Raw genomic sequence first — 8,020 nt, 5'->3', positions numbered from 1 at the left:
TATTGATTATATGTAAGTACACTGTAGCGGTCTTCAGACACTCCAGAAAAGGGAGTCAGATCTCGTTACGGATGGTTGTGAGCCACCATGTGGTTGCTGGGATTTGAACTCTGGACCTTTGGAAGAGCAGTCGGGTGCTCTTACCCACTGAGCCATCTCGCCAGCCCCTTTGATAATTTCATACATATTAGATTTCTATTTCATACAAGTGATATATATATATATATGTGTATGTGTGTGTGTGTATATATATATGTGTGTGTGTATATATATATATATATATATATATATATATATATATATATATAGTCAACTCCCAAAAGAGTCCCCTCCCACACCTATGTCTTTTATTTTGTTTGTTTTCAGTTTTGTTTTGTGAACCACTGAGTTTAAATAGGTTTATCCATGAGAGAGAGAGAGAGAGAGAGAGAGAGAGAGAGAGTTTACTTCTTGATACTGAGGAACTTAATGATAACATATGCTTCTCTGATATTTAGGGAAAAATACCTGAGGGCTTTTTAAGAAACAAATTGGTCAGCAAGCTCTTATTGGCATCCACAATAGTGTCTAGGTTTGGTGGTTGTTTATGGGATGGATCCCCAGGTGGGGCAGTCTCTGGATGGTCATTCCTTCAGTCTCTGCTTCACACTTTGTCTTGCTGAGAGGCTGTCTCCTGAGAGGCTCTGCCAGTGCCTGACAAATACAGAAGTGGATGCTCACACCCATCCATTGGACAGAGCACAGGGTCCCCAATGAAGGAGCTAGAGAAAGTACCCAGGGAGCTGAAGAGGTTTGTAGCCCCATAGGAGGAACAACATGAACTAACCAGTATCCCCAGAGCTCCCTAGGACTAAAACACCAATCACAGAAAACACATGGTGAGACTTGTGGCTCTAGTTGTATATGTAGCAGAGGATGGCCTAGTCAGTCATTAATGGGAGGAGAGGCCCTTAGTCCTGTGAAGGTTCTATGCCCCAGTATAGGGGAATGCCAGGGCCAGGAAGTGGGATTGGGTAAGTTGGTGAGCAGAGGGAGGGGGAAGGGAATAGGGGCTTTCAGAGGAAAAACTAGGAAAGTGGATAACATTTGAAATGTAAATAAAGAAAATATCTAATAAAAAGAAAAAAGAAACAAATTGGTAAAATATGGAGAAAACTAAATGAAATTATTTAATGATGAAAAATCATTTTTTAAAATTATTACAATTGAGAAAACAACCTCCTGGTAATGATTAATACTTTGGTTGAGCACAATAGCAGATGCTTACAGGTCCAGCTAAAACACAAATGCCTTTAGCCCAGCCGTCCCAGTCTTGCCTGAAGTGGAAACTTAAGGGTTCTCTAGAGAATCGGTTGGATTGTGTTTTGCTGGGGCAAGCACGTGAAGGAATGTTTAGCTGAAGCAGACACAGATGAAAGGATGTTCTGCAGGCACGTGAAAGGATACCTGATGGATTCTTTGCTAACAACACACATGAATTGGTCTGTTTTGCGTTGCATAGGTGAGCTGTATTTGTCGGGACTCCATAGTGTGTAACGTGTCAAAAAACTTCTGGTTCTGTGCTGCAGTTTCTTGGACTTGCTACTTCCAAGGACTCAGACTGATTGGCAGAGTGATGTCAGCTGAGACAGACAGACAGACACATGCTAAGGCACTTCCTGTGGATGATACAGAGGCTGAGCTTGGCTGGCTTACAGAGCTAACTGTGCAAAGCCCGTGGGTGTTGAATTTTTGGTGATCTTTGCTTCCCTCAGAGAGGCACATTGGGGAATGTCTCCTGGTGTTCCTCCTGGTCCCTGCTGCTGACTAGTGCCAGAGCTGAGGTCTCACTATCTCTGCTAGGTAGTGCCACCACTGCTGATTCCCATACACTGGAACATCTATTGAGCCTTCACAGGACCAAGGAGCTCCCTTCCCATTGATGCATGACAAAGCCATCCTCTGCTACTTATGCAGCTAAAGGCATGTGTACTCCTTGGTTGGTGGCTTAGTCCCTTGGAGATATGAGGGAGCGGGGTGTCTGGTTGGTTGATGATATTATTCTTCTTCCTATGGGGTTGCAAACCCCTTCAGCTCCTTCAGTCCTTCCTCTAACCCCTCCAGTGGGGACTCCACACTCAGTCCAATGGTTGGCTGTGAACATCTGCCTCTGTATTTGTAAGGCTCTGGCAAGGCCTCTCAGGAGACAGGTACATCAAGCTCCCTTCAGCAAGCATTTCTTAATATCCACAATAGTGTTGGGTTTGGTGACTGTATATGGGATGAATCCTCAGGTGGGACAGCTCTGGATGGCCTTTCCTTCAGTCTCTGTTCAACACTTTGTTTTCATATACACTCACGAGAGTATTTTATTCCCCTTTCTAAGAAGGATCAAAGCACCCACACTTTGGCCTTTCTTCTTCTTGAGCTTCATGTGGTCCCTGAATTGCATCTTGGGTATTCTGAGCTGATTTGGGCTAATATCCACTTATCAGTGAGGGCATACTGTTTTAGTAAATCTCTTCCCAAATATGCCCCGGCAATGAAAGCACAACACAGTTAATATGATTACATGCTGTGCACCTAGACTGGGCAGATCTACCACTACACAGCCATCTTCCACCTCTATGAGACCCCTTAGAACTTGCGGTTTCTCCAGGCCATGTGCTTCTGCTTCACTTTTCTCCTTCTTCCTCCTCCTCCTCTGTATCCTCTCCCTCTTCCATTTTCTCCTTCATCTCTCCCCCACCACCTTCTGCTCCACCTTCCCTTTTATCTGTCCAACCATCAGCTCTCCTTTATTTTACAAATTAAGGTGGAAAGCAGGCTTACAGGAAATCACCTGAGTGCTGACTCATTCCTTATTCACAGCCACTCACAGGAGAACAGAATTAACATCAAATAGAATTAGCCCCAGGACTATCCACAACAGCACACCCAGTATGTTTTTGTGATTGAGTTACCTCACTCAGGATATTTTTTTTTTTCAGGATATTTTTTAAGTTCCATTCATTGCCTAAGAATTTCATGAATGTACCACATTTTGTATATCCTTCCTCTGCTGCGGGACATCTGGGTTCTTTCCAGCTCCTGGCTATTATAAATAGGGCTGCTATGAACATAGTGGAGCATGTGAATTTTCTGGGTATATGCCCAGGAGTGGTATAGCTGGGTCCTCAGGTAATGCTGTGTCCAGTTTCCAGAGGAGCTGACATACTGATTTCCAGAGTGGTTGTACGAGCTTGCAATGACACCAACAATGGTGAAATTAAAAATTAAAACTAAGGATGTTGAAATTTTCTTTAGGTGCTTCTCGGCCATTTGATATTCCTCAGTTGAAAATTCTTTGTTTAGCTCTGTATCCCATTTTTAATAGGGTTATTTGATTCTCTGGAGTCTATCTTCTTGAGTACCTTGTATATATTGGATATTAGCTCTCTATCGTATGTAGGATTGGTAAAGATCTTTTACCAATCTGTTAGTTGCCGTTTTGTGCTATTGACAGTGTCCTTTGTCTTACAGAAGTTTTGCAATCTTATGAGGGCCCATTTGTCAATTCTTGATTTTAGAACACAAGCCATTGGTGTTCTGTTCAGGAAAATTTCCCCTGTAACCATGTGTTTGAGGCTCTTCCCCACTGTCTCCTCTATAAGTTTCAATGTATCTGGTTCTTTATGTGGAATTCCTTGATCCACTTGGACTTGAGCTTTGTACAAGGAGGTAAAAATGGGCTGATTTGCATTTTTCTACATACTGACCTCTAGTTGAACCACCACCATTGGTTAAAAATGCTTTTTTTTTTTTTCCCAACTGAATGGTTTTAGTTCCTTTGTCAAAGATCAAGTGACCATAGGTGTGTGGGATCATTTCTGGTTATTTAATTCTATTCCATTGATTTACCTGCCTGTCTCTGTAGCAATACCATATAGTTTTTATCACTATTGCTCTGTAATACAGCTTGAGGTCAGGGATGGTGATTTCCCCAGAAGTTCTTTTATTGTTGAGAATAGTTTTAGCTGTCCTGGCTTTTTTGTTATTCTAAATGAATTTGCAAAATTGTTCTTTCTAACTCTATAAAGAACTGAGTTAGAATTTTGATGGGGATTGTAGTGCAGCTATAGATTGCTTTCAGCAAGATAGCCATTTTTACTATATTAATCCTGCCAATCCATGAGCATGGGAAATCTTTACTTCTAAGATCTTCTTCGATTTCTTTCTTCAGAGACTTGAAGTTCTTGCCATACATATCTTTCACTTGCTTGGTTAGAGTCATAACAAGGTATTTTATATTATTTGTGACTATTGTGAAGGGTGTTGCTTCCCTAATTTCTTTCTCAGCATGTTTATCCCTTGAATAGAGGAGGCTACTGATTTGTTTGAGTTAATTTTATGTCCAGCCACTTTGCAGAAATTGTTTGTTAGCTTTAGGAGTTCTCTTGTGAAATTTTTGGGGTCACTTAAGTATACTATCATATGATCTGAAAATAGTGATATTTTGACTTCTTCCTTTCTAATTTGTATCCCTTTGATGTCCTTTTGCTGTCTAATTGCTCTATCTAGCACTTTAAGTACTAGTACTAATATATTGAATAGATACAGAGAGAGTGGGCAACCTTGTCTAGTCCCTGATATTAATAGGATTGTTTCAAGTTTCTCTCCATTTTGTTTGATGTCGGCTACTGGTTTGTTGTATATTGCTTTTATTATGTTTAGGTATGGGCCTTGAATTCCTGATCTTTCCAAAACTGTTAATATGAAGGGATGCTGAGTTTTGCCAAATGCTTTTTCAACATCTATTGATATGATCATGAGATTTTTTTTTCTTTGAGTTTGTTTATGTAGTAGATTATGTTGATGGATTTCCATATATTGAAATGCCTGCATCCCTGGGATGAAGCCTACTTGGTCATGGAGAATGATTGTTTTGATGTGTTCTTCGATTCAGTTGGCAAGCATTTTATTGAGTATTTTTGCATCAATGTTCATAAGGGAAATTGGTCTGAAGTTCTCTTTTTTTGTTTGGTCTTTGTGTGGTTTAGTTATAAGCGTAATTGTAGCTTCATAGAAAGAATTGAGTAGTGCTCCTTCTCTTTTTATTTTGTGGAATAGTTTAAAGAGTATTGGTATTATGTCTTCTTTGAAGATAGAATTCTCCATTAAACTTAGGCTTTTTTTTTTTTTTTTTTGGTTGGGAGACTATTAATGACTGCTTCTATTTCTTTAGGGGACATGGTACTGTTTAAGTCCTTAATCTTTTTTTTTTTTAATTTATTTTTTTTATTAGGTATTTTCCTCGTTTACATTTCCAATGCTATCCCAAAAGTCCCCCACACTCACCCCCCCCCATCCCCTACCCTCCCACTCCCCCTTTTTGGCCCTGGCGTTCCCTGTACTGGGGCATATAAAATTTGTAAGTCCAAAGGGCCTCTCTTTCCAGTGATGGCTGATTAGGCCATCTTTTGATACATATGCAGCTAGAGACAAGAGCTCCGGGGTACTGGTTAGTTCATATTGTTGTTCCACCTATAGGGTTGCAGTTCCCCTTAGCTCCTTGGGTACTTTCTCTAGCTCTTCCATTGGGGGTCGTGTGACCCATCCACTAGCTAACTGTGAGCATCCACTTCTGTGTTTGCTAGGCCCCGGCATAGTCTCACAAGAGACAGCTATATCTGGGTCCTTTCAGCAAAATCTTGCTAGTGTATGCAATGGTGTCAGCGTTTGGAAGCTGATTATGGGATGGATCCCTGGATATGGCAATCACTAGATGGTCCATCCTTTCGTCACAGCTCCAAATTTTGTCTCTGTAACTCCTTCCATGGGTGTTTTGTTCCCATTTCTAGGAAGAGGCAAAGTGTCCACACTTTGGTCTTCGTTCTTCTTGAGTTTCATGAGTTTAACAAATTGTATCTAAGTCCTTAATCTTGATTTACCTTTGGTACTTGGTATCTGTCTAGAAAATTGTCCACTTCATCAGATTTTCCAGTTTTGTTGGTATAGCCTTTTGTAGTAGAATTTGATGATTTTTTTTGAATTTCCATGTCTCCCATTTCGTTTCTGATTTTATTAATTTGGATACTCTCTCCATGCCCTCTGGTTAGTCTGGCTAAGTGTCTATCTATCTTGTTGATTTTCTCAAAGAACAAGCTCCTGATTTGGTTGATTCTTTGAATAGTTCTTTTTGTTTCTACTTGGTTGATTTCAGCCCTGAGTTTGATTATTTCTTGCCGTCTACTCCTCTTGGGTGTATTTGCTTCTGTCTGTTCTAGAGCCTTCAGGTGTGCTGTCAAGCTGCTAATGCATGCTCTCTCCAGTTTCTTTTTGGAGGCACTCAGAACTATGAGTTTTTCTCTTAGGACTGCTTTCATTGTCTCCCATAAGTTTGGATATGATGTATCTTCATTTTTATTAGATTATAAAAAGTCTTTAATTTCTTTCTTCATTTCTTCCTTGACCAAGTTACCATTGAGTAGAGTGTTATTCAGCTTCCATGTGCTTTCTGTTGTTTTTGTTGGTATTTAAGGCCAGCCTTTGTCAATAGTGATCTTATAGGATGCATGGGAGTATTTCAATCTTCCTATATCTGTTGCAGCCTGTTTTGTGACCAATTATATGGTCAGTTTTGTAGAAGGTACCGTGAGGTGCTCAGAAGAAGGTATATTCTTCTGTTTTAGGATGAAATGTTCTATAGATAACTGTTAAATCCATTTGGCAAATAACTACTGTTAGTTTCAATGTGTCTCTGTTCAGTTTCTGTTTCCATGATCTTTCCATTGACAAGAGGGGGTGTTAAAGTCTCCCACTACTATTTGTGAGGTGCGATATGTGCTTTGATCTTTAGTAGAGTTCCTTTTATGAATGTGGGTGCCCTTGCATTTCGAGCATAGAGGTTCAGAATTGAAAGTTCTTCTTGGTAGGTTTTTCCTTTGACAAGTATGAAGTGTCCTTATCTTTTTTGATAATTTTAGTTGAAAGTCGATTTTATTTGATATTAGAATGTCTACACCAGCTTGTTTCTTGGGACCATTTTCTTGGAACATATTTTTCTATCCTTTTACTCTGAGGTAGTGTCTGTCTTTGTCACTGAGGTGAATTTCCTGTATGCAGCAAAATGCTGGGTCCTGTTTTCTTATCCAGTCTGTTAGACTGTCTTTTTACTGGGGAATTGAGTCTATTGATGCTAAGAGATATTAAGGAAAAGTGATTGCTACTTCCTTTTACTTTTGTTGCTAGAGGTGGAATTATGTTTGTGTGGCTATCTTCTTTTGGGTTTGTTGAAAGATTACTTTCTTGCTTTTTTCTAGGATATAGTTTCTTTCCCTCCTTGTTTTGGAGTTTTCCATCTACTACCCTTTGTAGGGCTAGATTTGTGGAAAGATATTGTGTAAATTTGGTTTTGTCATGGAATATCTTGTTTTCTCAATCTATGGTAATTGAGAGTTTTGCTGGGTATAGTAGCCTGGGCTGGCATTTGTGCTCTTTTAGGGTCTGTATGACATCTGCCCAGCATCTTCTAGCTTTTATAGTCTTTGATGAGAAGTCTGGTATAATTCTGATAGGTCTTCTGTTTTATGTTACTTGACCTTTTTCCCTTACTGCTTTTAACATTCTTTCTTTGTTTTGTGCATTTGGTGTTTTAACTATTAGGTGACAGGAGGAATTTCTTTTCTGATCCAATCTATTTGGATCTCTGTAGGCTTCTTGTATGTTCATGGGCATCTCTTTCTTTAGGTTAGGGTAGTTTTCTTCTATAATTTTGTTGAAGATACTTACTGGCCCTTTAGTTTGGGAATCTTTGCTATCTCCTATACGTATTATCCTTAGGTTTGGCCTTCTCATTGTGTTCTGAATTTCTAGATGTTTTGAGTTAGGAGCTTTTTGCTTTTTGCATTTTCTTTGACTATTGTGTCAATGTTTTCACTGGTATCTACTGTACCTGATATTCTCTCTTCTATCTCTTGTGTTCTGTTGGTGATGCTTGCATCTATGACTCCTGATCTCTTTCCTAGGTTTTTCTAACTCCAGGGTTATCTCTCTTTGTGAC

The sequence above is a fragment of the Mus musculus genome, chromosome 2, assembly GCF_000001635.26.
Source record: "Mus musculus strain C57BL/6J chromosome 2, GRCm38.p6 C57BL/6J".
Classification (NCBI taxonomy): Eukaryota; Metazoa; Chordata; class Mammalia; order Rodentia; family Muridae; genus Mus; species Mus musculus.
The sequence above is the reverse complement of the archived record's forward strand: the minus strand, read 5'-3'. Positions refer to the sequence as shown.